Source organism: Stenella coeruleoalba (assembly GCF_951394435.1).
Source record: "Stenella coeruleoalba genome assembly, chromosome: 17".
Classification (NCBI taxonomy): Eukaryota; Metazoa; Chordata; class Mammalia; order Artiodactyla; family Delphinidae; genus Stenella; species Stenella coeruleoalba.
The window spans coordinates 74,704,155-74,723,692 of record NC_137163.1 but is presented as its reverse complement, the minus strand read 5'-3'; the positions used below and the strand labels follow the sequence as shown (position 1 = coordinate 74,723,692).

The 19,538-nt window shown below is 42.4% G+C and overlaps 1 long non-coding RNA gene across 1 annotated transcript; it reads left to right on the top strand.

The window, feature by feature from the left end:
* Positions 1–5,180: 5,180 nt before the first annotated feature.
* On the top strand, positions 5,181–10,924 carry LOC307175953. The gene is made up of 4 exons (XR_013824563.1): positions 5,181–5,462; positions 5,576–5,701; positions 6,442–7,061; positions 10,378–10,924. It is a non-coding gene; the product is annotated as an uncharacterized lncRNA (long non-coding RNA).
* The last annotated feature ends 8,614 nt before the right edge of the window (positions 10,925–19,538 follow it).

The window sequence follows — 19,538 nt, the reverse complement described above, 5'->3', positions numbered from 1 at the left end:
GACATAGCTGATACAAGTGGGCGGTCCTGCCCCCAGCCTGGGATTTTTAACTGGGTCTGGGCTTTTGAGCACAGGAGGGCATAGGACGAAGTAACATCTTCGAGAAAGAAATGTTCATCCTTCCTACAAATCAATGTCAGATTTAACGTTCCCTGAGCTGAAGAGGTCACTCTTATTAATGTAGTGAACTTATATGCAAATGAAAGTTTCATATATGCATGTTATAAATACATGATAATAACACCAAGGCTGAGAGGTGGGGTGTTTTTTTCCCTTGAAAACCTATTATAAATGTTTGTAATGGGAGTAAATGTTACTGTTTTGGGGGGGGGGGTTTATTTATTTATTTATTTTTGGCTGTGTTGGGTCTTTGCCGCATGCGGGCTTTCTCTAGTTGCAGCGAGCGGGGGCTACTCTTCGTTGCAGCACGTCAGCTTCTCATTGCGGTGGCTTCTCTTGTTGCGGAGCATGGACTCTAGGCGCGCCGGCTTCAGTAGTTGTGACACGTGGGCTCAGTAGGTGTGGCTTACGGGCTCTAGAGCGCAGGCTTACTAGTTGTGGCGCACGGGCTTAGTTGCTCCGCGGCATGCGGGATCTTCCCAGACCAGAGCTCGAACCCGTGTCCCCTGCATTGACAGGCGGAGTCTTAACCACTGTGCCACCAGGGAGGTCCCAAATGTTACTGTTTGAAACAGTGTGTACAAAGGTGTTCGATGGCTATTCAAACTAATCTGACTTTCCATTCTTTAACACGAAGCATGTGTGTGATTCATTTGTGATAAACATGCATATGTTGGGGATCGGTGCTGGGGTTCAGCGTTTATTGAGGGCTCACTCAGAGCAGACTCCTGTATCTGGCGGGCAGCATGTCACTTGCGGTCAGTGTCACCCTGACCCCAGCCTGGATGTGATTTCTCCGGAGAGCCCCCCACTCCCCAGCCCCACTCATGCTTTGGTCTAAAATCCTCCCTTGTCCACAACTCTCAGTCCCACTACCCTGTTTACTATAGCATTCGCAATACCAACATTTCCTTGTCCATTTATTTGATTTTATCCCTACTTCCTAACATTCGGGCGCTCTTTCCTGTTCCCCCTGACAATTATAAAACTAAAACGATTTGGTGCTGAGTTTGATGTCCTTTGTCCAAGAGAAAACAATCCATGGATTGGGGAGTACAGAGCCCCACAAGCAGTGAGGGAGGTTTGGGGTCAAGAGTGAGTTCACAGAGCTCAGAAGAGGCAACTGGAAACAGGGCCTGACTAACTAGGAGGCGGGGGTTTCCTTACGAGGCTGGCAGGGCCCATTTTCTAGGGTGAGGTGAACTCACTAAAGCTGAATTGGAGGATTGTGATTGGTGGGTGTTAAGATTCCTTGTCAGGTGTTTCCCAGAAATCAGGCTGGTTGAGGTTTAGATCTGTGGCATGGGCAAGCCCCTAGGACGGCCTCCATTATTACATGGGTCTCCCTAAACGAATTAACTTTATCACCCCAGATTCTCAGAATGTGAGTCTGTGAGAGCAGGGGTTGTTTTTAACCTACTGCTGTGTCCTTAGAGCCTAAAACAATAACCTGGACATAGGAGTCACTCAGTAAGTGGTCCATAAGTACCAAATCAGTGAATTAAGATTGGGACCTTCTGAACGTTGGAAGAATATATGCATTCATGTTTTAAAAAGGAGATTCCGAATAGCGCCAATAGAGTCGATACTGGTGACAGAAAACATCTGTATATTTTGTTTGGGTTTAAAGGAAGGAGGAGGAGAAAAGTGATCTAGAAGTGGTGGCCTCGACTCATCCCAAGGGTGGGAGCATCTGTATCTGTGAGCGGGTGGTGCGGCCGTTTCCCCAGGTAGAATTGGGGCGGAGAGGGCTGAAGAATGTGCTCCTGAGAAGCCTGCGGAGGTGAGATGCCTGGGATTGTCTGAAAGCCAGTAGCAGGGGCTGGGATTCTAGTTTAGAGATAAGGAAGAACAACGCTCTATAAAGACCTGGTAGAAACCCCTCAGAGGGCACAGTTCTTTTTTTTTTTTCTTTTGATGGTTACTTCTTTAATACGATAAAATGTGTTTCAACCCAAAAGCCAGCATTTTTTAATGACATATACTAGAAAGATGTCCACTATCACCACGATATTTTTAATCAATTCATATTTATATTTTAATAATTAGCAATGAAAGGACTTACACTTTGGCATTCCGAGTTACAAAGGAATGGAGAAAATAACCCCCCTTAAAATGAAATTGACTAAGGTTAAAGACGTTTTGCAACTTTTTCAGGAAGGAGAATATAAATATAAACAATCCTCTTAAATGTTCTTGAAGGTGAGTTTTTCCTAGAAAAAAATAACATGGGACCATGGAAGGCCACTGCTGGCTGTTACTCGGGGCAAGTCAAAGGAGCAAAGATGGCCTTGTGGCCACACCACCAATTTTTTTTTTTTTGAATTTTATTCTATTTATTTTTTTATACAGCAGGTTCTTATTAGTTATCCATTTCATATATATTTGTGTATATATGTCAATCCCAATCTCAGTGGGCTCTGTTCTATTTGCTTACTCTAAGTACAGCTGTTCTTCTAGATCCGACCTTCATGTCAGAGTTAAAATATTGCTAGTCTTATAATAGCTATTTAATTTATGAATATCACATAATTTATTTAAAATGTTTAGCCCTTGATATTTTATTTTTGAATGTAATACCCCATCCTCATTTGTTACTTTAATACTGATACCCCAAAATGTGAAAGTTGATTTAATGACATTTAATCACAATAGGTTGGGAGTGTGGTAAAATATATGGCAACACTCTTGCGAACTGAAAAGCTGCAGAAACTCAGATGACGCTAAAGGCCGTAACCACACATCGTGCCTTTGGAATCAAACTAGTTTGTGGAGCTGTTGACTTTGGCTACGCTCTCACTTTGGCTGAACTTATAAAGAAAACTCACGAGTCATTATATATTGTTCTTGTTCTCCAAGTTAACCCCATTACCCAATCTTCCACGCAAGCAAAGAAGGCAGAAATGACCTGGAGTTACAGATTTCCAAATAACCTTTATAAACAGAAAAGGATGATCTCTGCAAACACGTATGAGTTTCAATGTTCTTCTTGAAATTATTTCTCAGGAAGAATGATGTTATAAAATTCTCTTAATTTTGATATTCCTGAACAGCAGCACACTTTTATGTAGGTTAAAATACTCAACCAGTACTTATTTAATTTGCATGTTTCTCTTTTTTAACATAAGTACAAAATCTTAAGTATTTATATTTGACATGAGAAACGGCACTAAAGCTTATAATGATAAGTGAAGTAGGTTCTCTATGTGCAGTCCTGGAAATAAGAAATGACTTTTAGGAAGGAATGGTATCCATAGGCATCTTAAACCTTTGGTTTTAGATGTAATGAAAAGAAGGCTAGATTTGATTCCAAGTCACACCTGTGCCTCGGTGAGTGCGTGGCACACAGTTCATCTGCTCTCATCTCCCCAGGTGCAAAGGACCACGGGGCGATTCACAAACTGTATTTTTTCTTCCTCTAAATTATTTTTTAAGATAAGAGGATCTCCCTTAATCTATTAATGAAAATAAAATTGTAAGAGATGTTTGCCTTTCTAGAGGCTTTTATATTTTACGACAAGTTTTTGTTTTATACCTACAAGTAGGTCCCCTAACTCCACTTTTAAATGGATGGTTGTCCAATTGAGGCTAAGATTTTACCTAAATAATCGCATTTAAGTGTATGCAAAAGTGTGAGTATTCAGCACTTTAATTTTCAGCATATGAAGTAATACTCTAAAGGATATTCAGCTAATATGGTAACTCTTAGTTTCACCACCAGAGACATCCTCAGGTGAGATGTTAATTTATGATGATTTGGTAATTTTGGTTGCATTTAACTCTTGCGTGGAGTACTCTAATGCACTTCAATGTTTTGTTATATTTTTCCTCAGTGTGTTTGCCGTCTTCCTAGCAATTTTATTACGTCAAGACTGATGTAACAGAAAAAGCAAACTATTTGAAAGGGTCTGACACTTTCTAAAAGAATATTATGTCTTTATTTTAAAGTGGAGATATAAATATCAAATTCTTTTTTGCATTGATCTAGTACAAGAATCTAGTATTCTTATACAACTATAAGCCAGAATATCTTGAAAGAAAGCCAAAAAGATTAATAAACTTAGAACTCTGAAAAGTTCTTAATGCATCCCTTCAAAAATTTAATGTATTAAAACATGGGGGAGCGGGGGCAGAGAGACAACATTTGCTACAGCAGGTATCATTGCCTGGCAGCATTTAACGATATCAAAAATGCTGTTGTTGATTACAATTTAACTTCTTTCACGAGGTGACTCCAATCTTAAAATTAACAGCCCAGGATGTCAGAGGAGAAAGAACTGCATTTCTTCCCACCAATACATATGTATGGAGAGGACCCACATGGGGTCGAGTGAAGAAAAAAAATTTTTCATATGTCATCATCTGGCAATAAATGTCTAAGGCCAAAGGCCCTGTTAACCTTTACAAAGATCAAGGTGTTGCTGATAGTAAAACAAAACCCTTTAGTTGCCTTTGAGAAGGTAACATTAGGACATCCGTGTGCGAGATGTTGGCTACTTATTCCTCCAGCAGACGGCGTGCGGGCCCTGTAAAAGAATCTCATCATTATCTCTCCCTCAGCTGGTTGGGCTGTTGGTTTATTTACTGATGTATAGTTGCCTTAAAATATTATATTAGTTTCAGGTGTACAACATAGTGATTTGATATTTTAATAAAATAGAGGATGAAAGTTCGTTGTTAAAAACTAGGAATTACGCCAACATCAATATCATTTAGCACTGCTTTTTTCTGACCTTTTGCAGTATAGATAAGGAATACTTGGCTAAATATAATTAGCATCTTTAGAAATGTAACAAGGTTGAATCGTAAAAATATTGCTAGTGTCAATGTATTGGGCCTTGGGTTTTTCAGTGCAATATTGCCCGTTACACATGGCCCAGATGTCCATCACTGGTGTCTCACCCACTGACCGTTCTCCCTGGAAAGCATTTAAAATGCCCCACTAAGGTCTCAACTCTTGATAAGACATTCTCTGTATGTAATGCACTGCCATAAACTGACTTCTTAACTCTTTTCCTGTGTTGGTTTTTCTTTTTGGTTTTTGGGGGGTTTTTTTGTTTTGTTTTTTCTACCCACGCCATATCCCCTCCTGTTTTCTATAGCTAAATTCTGATGACTCTGATTTCAGTTCTTCCTTCTTTTTTATCTGCAGTCACCAGCTCTCACCACGGTAAATTCTGTTTTGACCTTTGCCTTTCCCTCTTACAAACCTGTGCGTGCACGTTCGCAATCCTCAGGGCCGCTGGCAGAGACACGAGTAGCAGAATTGTAAATGGAAATGGAGAGAATTGGCATAGAGGTGGACGTCCCGAATTCCTCATCACGCCTCCACCACCAACTCTGTGAGTCCCAATTTTCTCATCTCCAGAACCAGGAGATCAGAACACCGTCCTTCAGTTCTTAATTCTGATTCTTTTCCACAAAATTAAGCACTGACCAAATAACATGCCTACAGATGTTACCACGGAAGTAAAGATGGACAAATGATGCCCCAAACGGAAACCAACAAGTAAATCCAGAGAAAATATAACGTGTTGTTTATTCTCTTCCTTTTGGATTGCTTTTCTGGGACTGTCTACTGGTAAGAGAATTTGAGAATTCTTATTAAAAACATTTTTGTCTAATAATATCTGTGGAATAAGGATAGCATTAAGCAACAGGTTAAAGACAGGTGAAAATTTTGCAGGCCAATACAATTTTCCTGGGCCTAATGCTTAATAGCCTTTAAAAAAAAATTATGTTAGAATCTAACGGCACAGACCTATTCAACAAAAATTATGGTTCCTTCATAGGACACTATTCAGTCTTTTGAAAAAATGTCTAGTAAAATAATGATGTGAAAAAATTTACGGTAAGTATAAAGCTGTTAGATAAGATTTGCCATGGGATTCCAGTGTAGCTGAGGGGTGGAGGGGGGCACTGCTTACCATTTCTAGCCCAAATTTTGGTCTCTCATATCATTCCCAACTGAAAATAACCAGAGCCCTTTGAAGAAACGGTTGACTCCAGGTTAGGGAAAGGGAAACACAAGGTGAGCCCAGGTTATCTGGGGACTAAAAGTAAAGAAGCTTTCAAAGACCAATGGGGTCATGTCAAAAGGGCACAAAAGCCAGGTTGATGTAGTTCTCACCGGCCTAATTTGACACCATTTGAACCCAATTACCAAGATCGTAGTTAATTGAAATTCACTGGGTCCATGAAAATCCATAAGTCATTCGTGATTATCAAATGAGTCACCAAAACCACTTTGTCACCAGTGGAGGTAGCCATTAAACCAACCCCTTACTTTGAAAACTTTATGCCTTTATTCTGCCTTTCCAGGAAGACCATTATTTCTCGAAACCAGTAGCCGTCGTTGATAAGGGAAAGCTGACTTAAAGAAGAATACCAGCTAGTAGAGGTAGATGGTGACAAACAGAAATGTAAAATCATCATTTTGCAGTCCCCAGTGAAATCACTGACTCAGACAAGGATTCTCAGTTGGTATTAAAATTATTAGATGAGGGATGGATGGGGAAGTGAATTTTGTACGTGCTTTGCCCAAATAACATCAAAAAAGATCACACTCATGACAAGGATGAGATCTTAACTGTACGACAGAGGAGGAGGGAAGCTAAAATTGTACAATATGAAGAATAACGCCATCTTCACACTAATTCAGCGACCAAACTTGGCAGCTCTAATGGTGGAACAGCCAGGTACTGTGCGTCCCCAAGTGGACTGCCTACGTGTCTACACATCACCAGGGATGTATTCTCAACTAAAGCATTTAAGTTGAATCTGCCAAGCCTTCAGGTGTAACTTTCAGTTTACAAGAAAGTACGTAGAAGAATAAGTTAAAAGCTGCCACAGAGAAGTCATCAGACAAACCCAGATGATGAAACATTTTACAGGACAGATCGGTGTCATGAAAGAAAAGACTCTTCTAGATTAAAGGAGAGGTAAGGAATACAACTAGGCTGCTGTAACTGGGACTGGATCCTGATTTGGACAGACCAGACCATCATATTTTGAGGACAACTTGTAAAATGTGCACTACGTATATTGAAAATTGTAATTAATTTTGTGAAATGAGATAACGTTTTTAACCATATAGGAGGAAATATTTAATGTGTGCTAAAGTAAAATCTTCCAAAACTGTTCATGCTCGTTAACACACACACACAAAAAAGCAATCGTGGTGAAGTGTTGGCTTGGAGATAGGCCTGGCTTTGACCCCTGACTTCATTTATCAGCTGGTCAAGGCATTTAAACTGTGTGCCTTAGTTACGTCTTACGCTATACCTACCTTTGATAGGTAACGGGAACTATATGAGATATGCACAGTTTAACAACTAACTACTGTACTTTTCCCATTAACCTCCTGCTGCTTGACCTGTTTGTCTTCTCCTACATTTTTAAAACTCTCTTCTTTGCTCCTCGCTGTTTTAAGCTTTCGCTGGATTTCATTATTTCCACTGATGATTCTTTCCATCTGTGTACTAGGAGCATTCAGTGTGAAATTATCCCTTGTTATCTCTGTGCTGTTGAGTACTTTGATTACATAATTATCCACTTCTCTTAGGTCTTTTGTCACTAAAAAATTCAACAATCTGTGCCACGTTGTCACTTTGTGAATCAGTCTTCACTTAGGACAGTATCTGTTTTTCTTATTGACTCTTCATAATCTGCTTCAGTGTTTATTTCCTAAAAAATAACACTCCCTCCCTCCCTCCCTTCCTTCCTTCCCTCCTACTCTCTCCTTCATTAGAGACAAAAGGGAGATCACCTTTTCTCCCTGCATGTTCCTGCACTTTGCATGTCTCCACGTCTCCTGTATCTCGCTCTTCGGTGGAGTCCGAGCCAAGTTTGCCCCTGACGTGCTCTGCTGACCCCTGGGCTGCTTCCGTGTCCACCCTCCAATTCTCCAATTCCCGCTCTGACCTCTGCCACCCTCCCTTGTCAGAAACAGCTGTGCTGAGGTCTTCCTTAACCTCCTCTTTCTAAACTGAATCCAAAATCCTCGCTGTGATTGTTAACACTCACATTTTTCAGCTGCTTGTGATTAGCATCTGATCTCGCCTGTAACCATTTATATTTAACTGGCTTTCTTACTTTTCCAGTAATTTATTGAACTCTCACATTTAATTGCAGCCTACTTATCCCTTATTTGCACATAATGAATTCTTCCCCACGTTTTCATCATATGTACTTTCCAATTCCTACAATTTCTGTAAAAAAGAACAGAAGCATTCTATTTTCTGGAGCAAATTCACCCAAGAAGACTGACTCTGTTGAAGAACCAATGTTGAAAGATAAAATGAAAATGACAATAGGGCAAAGATCATTTGTTCCTTTTAAATCTCCTACCTATCTCCTGTGGGATCTGAATATATAGATCAATAAAGGGAGTCACTAATATACAGACAAGAGCTTTTCAGAGCAGAAGTCAGCAGAGGTCCTCCCCCCGCACAGGGTAAGTATGCTTCCCAGCAGTTCCAGGGGTCCTTGTCACCTTCGTGTAGCCTGGTGGCATCAACATGGCCCTGGAGCCAGATCTCAGTTTAATCCCTGAGTGGCCCTGGAAAAGTGACTCAGAGCTCTCATGTCTTCATCTATAAAATTAAATACACGGTTTCACCTTAACATCTCCCAAAGGTGAGAAAATTAAAAGTTGTGTCAAGATATGTATTTGTTAACTACCCGCTTCCCAAAGAGAGAGAAATACAGGCAAAAAAGTACTTCTCCCAGTAGCAGCTATGGTTTCCCTTCCTTCTGGGTTCTGGAGGAAATTGGCTCTGACTTCCATTCCATGTCCATGAAGTCAGAACCCCTTGCCCCAAGCTCCTTGCTTCCATTTAACTAGTTGGATTTATGAACAGTCACCCCACTGCCCCTCACGTGAGGTTCCTGTCCTGTACTACGTTGACACCGATGTCAAATTAGACGGTGGTTTCCTTGCCCACCCAAACCTCCCAAAAAGCAAAGCTCAGCAAAAACCAAACTCCCCACACAAGGCCTGCTTGCTTCGGCAGCTGACGCTGATAAAAGGAGATTGCAGGGAAAGGAGAATGAACTAGTACAGCAACACAAACAAGTTCAGTCGAACGCTCAACAATTCTGTCTTCGAAACTCCTTTCCCCGTCATCCCTAGGGGTTTTTTCTTTGGCCACCTTGTTCCATGCTGCACCCCAGGCTTAGGCCATCAGGCCAGCTACATGCTCCCTGTTTGGAGGTCAGTGCTCCCTGGAACTCGAAATTCTCTCTCTAGTTAGTGGAGCCAGTTACCTCTTCTCTGTCTCTCATCCTAAGCTTAGCCCCTCAGCTGAACCTGTGGAGGTCCTCTGCAGAAAACGGTGGGCAGGTCATTCGGTGGGATTTGACTTCCTTAGAAGTTGTGAAGAGCATGCTCCCTATCATTACATAATGGTTTGGGTTCTCATGAAAGTGCGGCTATAGTATCTCAGTTTATTTATTTTTTAATGCCATTTACCTAGAGTTCATAGAGCTAAGAATAGGGAGCTACCTCAGCGTAAACGTAAGAAGTAGAGTGCACAAATGGTCAAGGCTACGTGCAAGTGCAGTTTGGGTTCGGTGTTCTCAGAGAGCTGTAGTGCTTAAAAAAAAGGCCTTAGTAAATACTGTTCAAGGTCTCCTGTTATCAGTAAATGGCCTTGATCTTGGCTGTTGGGTTCAGAGTTGAGCAGTCTCCGTCTATAACCTCCCGACTCCTGTTGATTTTGGAGGTTTTACAGTTCAGGGCCAATGCTTGCCCTCTCTGAGCTTTCTAACCTACACACAAATGCACGCTCCAGCTCTACTGTGATTTCTCTGTCCTTCACAGATACAGGTGTGAGTTTACCTCTTTGTGTCAACCTATTATTTATAAGCTTTGAAAAGTGTGCCATGTCAAGGTGAACCAAAACAAAGAGAAGAAAATAATCCTAAATTAATGAACACATCTCAATAGAACCAACTTTGCATCCTCCTGCTTTATTTGAGATAGGTATTTTTAAACACTTGTCGCACCTAGCGTGTGGCCCATATAAGATGAACCCGATGTGAACCGGAGGCTGGCGCATGGAGAAAGTTCTTTCTTTCTTTGCGCTTCGGTTAAGCAGCCAACAAAAACAGCATCTCCCCTGATTTCATTCAGCTGCTTGAACCAGCTTTCCAATTAAGCTTTCATAGATTAACATCATGGCAATGGACTCACCGGATTACGTGTTTGAATTTTTGTATTTCTCAAATGCCTGTGTCTCCTACGTGTTTCCACAGGAGCTGGGTGGTGTACAGAGGCAGCATGGCTCAGAGGAGAGAAAGTGACTATAACCTGAACCCTAGCCTTTATTCCCCACTTACCATCAGTGAGACCTTGGACGAATCACTTCCCTCCTGCAAAATGTTATACAACATAATAAATTTATGTTGCATCTACCATCTTTTGATTTAAGGCTTCCTTGCTTTGCTCATTACTACCTGTAAAGTAGGGATTATACCTTTTAGTTGTTCTAACATTTGTTTATGTCATAAGGGCTCTGTGCTTTTTAAATAATCTGGAATTTGATGAAAAATAAAGTCACTCTCTTGGTAGCTGTTATGATCTTATTGTCATCCCCAAAGTCCTCTCAACATATGATCATAATAATCACAAGATGACTCAGAAGCCTGCATATTTCTCCCAAAACAGGAAATCAGTGTTGATCAGTTCTTGGAAGATTCTTTCAACTTTCAAACGCTTTCAAGATTTCTTGAGGATTGTGGCCATAATGGAAAGAGATAAAATATAGATGTAACGTATTATTCATTTATGCCCTTAGTTAAGTATTATTTGAACTTTCTTTGGATGAATTAACTTACATTTATCTTAGGTTAACTCCATCCATGCTTTTCTCGCCATTTTGCTAGCTTTGTCAGAAAAGTCTGAATGTTTTTTTTCCTGTTTTAGTTTTGAACTCTAGACAAAATTCTCCAGAAGTCAGTTTGGTTTATGCATATCCAAGCTCACAGATGGACTTAACCGGTTGTATGCAGAAAGCAGGATTTCTATGAGAGCAAAACTTCTTCTAACCCAGCATTTTTTAATGAGCATCGCTTCTAATCAGACAAATCCCAGAACCCACCCCAAGCAAACGGAGGGAAAATCAACCCTACTTCGCAAAGACTGGAATATCACTTTTAGTCTGCCATATTTCATTTTCCAGAAACATCCATCTCAAATATTTTTACCTAAAGTGTCATTTCAAAAGGCCAAGATGGATTCTAAGAGTGACAGAGGCAATATCTGACCTAAGATACAGAGAACTTTTTCTTTGTTTGTTTTGGAAATAAGTACACCCACATGTAATGTAATATGTAATGATATAGCACAGTTCCAATGACCTATTTCGGGGATTTATTGATATTCTCCTTGTTATATGGCTTCAGAAAATACCCACTCCAGGCTAGGATAAGTTATTTCAATAGAATTTGTGGCTGGTTGGATAGGGAGAAGATATCATTCTTCCAAAAGCAGTTAATATTCATATTCGTATTCAAAAGTAATACTGAACCCTGAAAATAATGTCTCAGGGTCTGGCAGTTGTGCTTTATCTACCTTAATAAACAAGTAACACTTGTTCTTATTTTCAATCCAGTATCTCAATTAACATCTGAGGACCAGCTAATAGCAGCTAATAGCTACCAGTGAGTACACATGGCCTGTGGTATTCAAGGCTTTGCAGATAAAATCAGCTACAAAACAACCACCTGAGCAAAACTGCTCCACCTTTTCAGACTATAGGTTACGCCACTTGCTTTGTCAGCTTTGGAATCAAGCCACTGACTGAGGTCACGATATCACATGAACAGACCCAGTGGATGGGAGCTTCCCAGCAGGTGTGCGTGAACAGATGCCAGGAGGGCAGAGAGGGCCAACGCCTGGTGAGTTGGTTGGGTCCTGGGACCCTTGGAATCCCTAGACCAATGACCCCCAGCTTCAAGCAGGCCCTCCAGTTACCCCATGTGCCAAAATAGAATGATTTTCCATGTGTCCATGATGGGAGAAAAATAATGGATAATAAATACAAATTTTTAAGTATTTGTGGTGGAAGGTCATCTAGTCTAACATCTAGACTAATTTATCTGACAACAGCAAGGTTTCACAGCATTGATTTTACCAGCTGATTTTTTTCTTGTGGTGGTAAGTACACATAAAATTACCATCCTAACCATTTTGAAGTGCACAGTTCAGTAGTGTTAAGGACATTCACACTGCTGTGCAGCCGATCTCCGGAACTCTTTTCATGTGACAAAACTGAAATTCTGTACCCCTTAAACAACAGCAATCTCCCAATCCCCCTGGCAACCACCGTTCTCCTTTCCACCTCTACAAATTAGACTACTCTAAGTACCTCATGTAAGTGGAATCATACAGCATTTGTCTTTTTGTGACTGGTTTATTCACTTAGCTTAAAGTCCTCAAGGTGCATGTGTGTTGTAGCAGGTGTCAGAGTTTCCTTCCTTTTCAAGACTGAATAAGATCCCATTGGGTGCAGCTACCACATTTTGTTTAACCCACTGATGGTTCTGGATGTTCTTATCATCTACACAAACTTACTTGACCTTCTGGAACAAAATCAGGGTATCTAGAAGGCATTCATTATGATCCACTTTCATTTACTATCCCTACTAATTAAATGCATCTGCTCATAAATCAGCCACAACATTTGATCTATTTGCCTTGAATGTTATATAAGCAAAATGGGGCAAAAATGATTAGAACTCTAGTCTGGGCCAAAGCACTTGTGTGTGACACTGAATGGAATACCTTTGATGCTTGGATTCATCACACGACTGTATGAGTGAGGGCTCTTGGTTGCCAGGACTCAGCCGGAATCTAAAGAGAATCTAAGGCGTAGGAAGGTCTGAAGCTGCTGCTCTTCGGGTTCTGAGAATCTTGTCTTCCAGGACTTTTCACGGTGAGATGTTGGCTTTTCCGTCCAGTCCAGCACTGCCTTTCATCTGAGGCCCTTCCCATGAGAGGCGGAGTCTGTGCTCTGCCATTCTTGATGTTGAACCATCTTATTTTTCCTTCAGTACCATCTCTCTGTGGATAATGCACTTAAATATATTGCCTACTATGTAAACTAGTACAGAAAGTTCTCATTTTTATCCCCAGAACACTCTGAAACCAAGGGCATTAAGCAAACCCTTGTAATAATAACTAAAACTTCTGGAAGGCTTCCTTTGTGCTGTGCAGTGTTTTAGACACTCATTTGCTCCTCATAGCGGCTCTGTAAGGTTGGCGCTTTATTATCACCTTTTTAAAGATAAGGAAATTGAGGCACAGAGAGATCAAGATTATAAGGCAAGTAAGTAGAAGAGCGGAGAAGTGAATGCGGCATCCCGGTTCCAGAATCCAGTCTCCTGGCAGCTGTGGTAGGCAGCCTCTAAGATGGGCCCAATGAGCCCTGCCTTCTGGTATTCATGTCCTTGTGTGTGGGCTGAAATTTTTTTTTAATTCAGATATAGGTGATGTACAACATTATATAAGTTACGTGTGTACAACATAGTGATTCCCAATTTTTAAAGGTTGTACCCGATTTATAGTTACTCTAAAATGTTGGCTATATTCCCTGTGCTGTAAAACACATCCTTGTAGCGTATTTATTTTACGCATAATAGTTTGTATCTCTTAATTCTCTACCCCTATCTTGCCCCTCCCCCTTTCCCTCTCCCCACTGGTAGCCACTAGTTTGTTCTCTGTATCTGTGAGTCTGTTTCCTTTTTGTTATATTCACTAGTTTGTTGTATTATTTAGATTCCACATATAAGTGATTTCATAGAGCTCTTTCTGTCTGACTTATTTCACTTAGCATAATACCCTCCAAGTCTATCTATGTTGCTGCAAATGGCAAAGTTTTCATTCTTTTTTATGGCTGAGTAGTACTCCATTGTGTGTATGTGTGTGTGTGTGTGTGTGTGTGTGTGTGTGTGTGTGTGTATGCTACATCTTCTTTATCCATTCATCTGTTGACAGACACTTAGGTTGCTTCCATACCTTGGCAATTGTAAATAATGCTGCTGTGAACATTGGGGTGCATGTATCATTTTGAATTAGTGTTTGGGGGGGTTTTATGGATATATACTCAGGAGTAGAATTGCTGGGTCATATGGTAGTTTTATTTTTACTTTTTTGAGAAACCTCCACAGTGTTTTCCACAGTGGCTGCATCAATTTACATTCCCACCAACAGTGCAAGAGGGTTCCCTTTTCTCCACACCCTCTCCAGCATTTGTTATCTGTGGTCTTTCTGATAATGGCCATTATGACAGGTGTGAGATGATATCTCATTGTGGTTTTAATTTGCATTTCTCTGATGATTAACGATGTTGAGCATCTTTTCATGTGCCTGTTGGCCATCTGTATGTCTTCTTTGGAAAAATGCCTATTGAAGTCTTCTGCCCATCTTTTAATTGGGTTGTTTGGTTGTTGATGTTGAGTTGTATGGGCTGTTTATATATTTTGGATATTAACCTCTTATCAGTCATATCATTAGTAAATGTTTTCTCCCATTCGGTAGGTTGTCTTTTCGCTTTGTTGATGGTTTCCTTTGCTATGCAAGAGCTTTAAGTCTAATTAGGTCTCATTTGTTTATTTTTGCTTTTATTTCCTTTGCTTTAGGAGAAAGATCCAAAAAATATTGCTACAATTCATGTCAAATAGTGTTCTGCCTATGTTTTCTTCTAGGAGTTTTATGGTTTCTGGTCTTACCTTTAGGTATTTAACCCATTTTGAGTTTACTTTTGTATATGGTATGAGAAAATGTTCTAATTTCATTGTTTTACATGTAGCTTTCCAGTTTTCCCAGCACCACTTATTGAAGAGACCCTTTTCCATTTTATATTCTTGCCTCCTTTGTCATAGATTCTCCCTTCCTCCCTTCCTCCCTTCCTTTCTTCTTCATCTGTGTGTGAGTGTGTCTATGTGTGCCCACATATAGAAAACCCACTTGCAATCTTCTCATCTGGCACAAATACACACTCTGACCAGAAACTTTTTTCCTAGATTCCCACAAAATTATAAAATTATTTTTATCCGGGTTCAGTATTTTTTTCCAATATTTTTCAGTTTAGCTTAGAAATACTGAGGAACTACACCCACCTTGTATATTTTATGAATAAATTTGAGCATAAGAACCTCTTTAACAAATTGGTCAATAAAAATAGAGGCCAAGCATGTATTTGATCTGTGAGTCAGCACCCTTTCTTCCTCAGGCCTTTGCCCTGTCATCAGGAGAGGGATCCTTAGACTCCTCCTTTGAGGAGCCATCACGGTTTGGGACATTCAGGAAGGTCCAGATCATTTACTAATTTGTGGGTTTTGACATCTGATATCCGTGCACAGGATTGAGACACTCACCTCGCGAGCAGACACCTGATCATCATCCCAACATCAGCATCTTAACTCCATTCTTGGTGGCAGGCATATTTTGTGGAGGAGTTATATGTTACGGTGGTATTTGTAAATTTAGATGGTCTTAAAAATACATCTCTAGGTGCTGAGGGGCCGCTTAATCTGTTTGTTTTTATTTTGTTTCCTCTCAGAGCTCCTTGGCTTGCATCATTTTTAGTTTGCCATCTGGTTTCGAGTTACTTCACGATTTCATGATTTCAAAATACTTTTTCCCTGCCCTTATTTTATATAAATGCAAAGTATTACTTAACTGTGTGTGTGTGTGTGTGTGTGTGTGTGTGCGTGCGTGTGCGCATGCACACGCGCATTTTAACCAGGCCATATTTGGGCAAGAGTTCAGTTTTCTACGCTTACCAATCAGCCTTGCCACTGCCCTTAAACGACTTTAGATTCAAAGGCTACCTGACTTACCAAAGATACAGCGATGTTTACGTCATTTCACCAGAGGTAACCAAGGTGAATACTTTGCAAACAGCTATTGACCATAGGTCCCCTGCCAAAGTTTCAAAGACCATGAGACAGCATTGGAAGAGACCCAATGAGAGTTTTCAGCTTGGAGCACTGAGCCCCAAGGTTGTTTTGCAGGATTTATAATAGCACACAAGGGTTGATAAGGGCAAAAGAACTTCGATGAATAAAGCAAACAGCTTCCCAGAAACCAAGCCCTTAGTGTTTTGTAAGTGAACAGTCAGATAGAAGAGGCAACCATATTGTCCCTGAAACAGGGCCAGTGCCAAAGAGCGTTGTCTCCAGGCCTGACAGCATGATTTGGGGAAGACATCTTCACCCTTCTGGGACAGTGGCCACCCATCTGCCACTTCATCCTCTAACATAGGCTGGAGTCTGTTCCTTCTGCAGGTAGAGGTGACACTTTAAATACCTCCACCACCCCCCCCAAAAAAAGTACCATGTTATTTTAAATCCACCCTTAGGTGTGTGTGGTGTTCGAATTAGATCCATCAGGGCTTCTGACATGACTGGACTAGAGTCCGAACTCCTTGCGGGCAGGAACTGAGTCTTCTCATCTCTGTAAATCACCATTCCTGATGCCGTGGGGGGCGCAGCCGGAGCCCAGCAGCCCTTAACTCTTTCATGCATATGAAAGATGGATACTGTGAGATGAGGAAGGGGCCACCAAAGATACACCTCACTTCCTAATTTTGCTTTGCCTTGTTTTCAAGTGCTGCACTCGCATAATGTTGGGTTAGTCCAGCAGTTCAAGAGGGGTCATTCTGGTTGCATGAACGCTACAGGCTCTGGGTAGTTACAATATTTGTTATCTGTTAGCACCTAAGGGACCCACCGCCTGCATGTAAATACAAGGTACCAGGGGAGGCTGAGGCTTGGTCTGTGGTCCCTTTAGTCCTGAAATCACGTGCTTACCCAGTGGAAACGGGAGTGGGGAGGGGCCTACGTGTATATAGAGGCTTATGCTCTGTTTCTAAGTCTCGGGTTGGAGTGAATGAAGGGGTAAGTTGACCACACAGCAACAAGGATGAGGTTGAGACCGAACCCACGTTCTCACAGGAGAGCTAAGCTCCAAGGGCGAGAAAGGACTGTTAGCAGTGGTTCTCAGCCTCTTCATTCTCATCCCAAGCAGATCAGCTGGGTCTCAGGGCTGTAAGCTTCTTTCCTTAGAAAGCAGTTCAGCCGTTTCTGGAATGTGCCCCTCCTCATACCTGCATCACGAACAGCTCGTCACAGCATTCCTGAGAGAAGTTTTGGTAAATACAACTTTCTTCCCTCAATTGCATTGCAACCCCCAAGGGTTGGCTCCCGGGGCAGAGCTCAGCCAAGCCACCCCTGGCCTGACTTTGATTCTGACGCAGCTGCACACAACACGGGAGAGCAGGCTGAGGTCTAGGAAGCAAAACCTCGGATCGGCTGCTTGAGAAGTTGTCCAGGCTCTTGAAGAGCAAGCTGTGCAGGGGGCTGGGGGGGGTGAGTTAGCACGCGGGACAGGCTGGAATTTCAAATGCAGAATCTTTATGAAAGTAAATATCAAGGAAGATCTGAAGAGAAGTAAACAAGGAGAGAAAAATAAAAATAGTGAGGCAATGTCCGCGTTAGAAAGGCTGGGATGCGCCAGCGTTTCAGCGACTTAGCATGATGCCAATTTCTTTCTCATGGATGCAACCTCTAGGTGGCTTTTCTCCGTCATGTGCTTATCTCTGACACACCACCTGAGGTCACCATGGCAAGAGGAAAGAGCACCGCGGATTCTGAAGAAGGTTTTTAAAGGCCAGGCTGGGAGTGTCCTACAGCACTGTGGCCTTGTCCTGTTGGCCAGAACCCAGACGTGCGACCCCAACCTAACTGCAAGAGAAGCAGGACTGATAGGAAGAGGATGATGAGATGGAATTGGATGAACCCATATCATTGTCTCTGCAACAATCCGCCCTTCTGATCACCTCAGAACAATTCCCTTCTTCTCCTCCATAGAACATATTCAGCCCCTTCCTGAAGGATTCCCCCCCACTCGACAGAGCCATCAGTCTGGGGTCTTTGGCAGAGACCCCATCAAGTCAGAGGTGCTTCCTCTTGATCTAGAGACCCATGAACTGAAGAGCCATGCACTTGGCTGAGGGACCGGGGCGGGGAAGGGGCAGGGCAAGTGCAAGGAAAACGCTCCCGTTCAGCATGGGGAAGGGTGGTGGGACACAGCGGTCACTGCTCTGGGGACATTGGGAAACTCCCCCGTGAGACGCAGTGAAGACCTTCCAGCACAGGGTGAGGGGGTCCTTGGCTCGTCCTGGGTCGCGCTGTTCAAGGGGGATCCCTCGGCCATGGGTCTCCGCTCACCGTGCCTGAAATGGGCGCAGAGAGGGGAGTCCTCCTGGGGGGCTGCACGGCCATCTCAGCCAGCGTCCTGTTCAAGACCTTGAAGATGGGATGAAAGTGCCCTTGATGGAACCTGTGTGTGATGGTGTTGGCATTTAGTGCCCCGAAGGCAATAGTAAAATTCATGGGGATGAGAATCGAGGCCCCTAAGTCACCCCCTAATCCACACACACACACACACGCACACACACACACACACACACACAAGGAAGGGTGGTTGAGGCTGACCCAGGAGCCCTGCCCCCCTCCCCCCCCCGGGTGAAAGCCCCCAGCTCCGTCCATCGCAGCCAGGGCTCCGTGGGCCCCCCCGGTCCATCTGGCCATGGGCAGCACTACGGCCTCCCTAACTTTCTTCTTGCTTCTTCTCCTTTCTCTGCTTGTCTGAGCTGAACCGCATCCTCCCAAAATTCACACATGGAAGCCCTAACCCCCAGTACCTCAGATTGTGACTGCATTTGGAAATGGAGATTTTAAAGAGGTGATTAGGGTTAAATGAGGTCATGGGGGGGTAACCTAATCCAGTATGACTGGCTCCTTATAGGCACGGGATGTGACCGCACAGAGGAAAGGCCACATGAGGACACAGAGAAGACGGCCGTCTGCAGGCCAAGGAGAGGCCTGAGGGGAAACCAGGGCTGCCCACGCCTGGACCTCGGACGTCCAGCCTCCAAGACGTTAAGCCGCCCAATCCATCTTATTTTGTTGCGGCAGCTCTAGAAAATGAATACCCTGGTCTGTCCCATTTCTCAAATTCTTCTTTACGTCCCGTCAGCCTTCTCCCCTCCCCTCCCCACCATTAGTGACACAGCTAAACGGAAAGAAAAGAAAATGGACAAGCTTTGAGGTAAAATTAGAAATACCCTCCTGCCTCTTGTTTTCCTCAGCTACAAGCTGAGTGAGTATGCATAACTCGGAGACGCCGTGATTCTGCACCACCTCCTGTAAAACGCCTCCTTCGAAAGCACTGAGATGACCCCCTCTGAATCGTCGTGTTCCATCTCCTATCCTCTTTTGAGACATCTGTTTTCAAGGTAAATTAATACCATTGCTTAGTTGATTTGAAATATTCATCTTTCAACAGCATTTCCCCCTCTTTTCTCTAGCATTGAAAAATTATGCGAAGCAGAATGACTCATGTGATG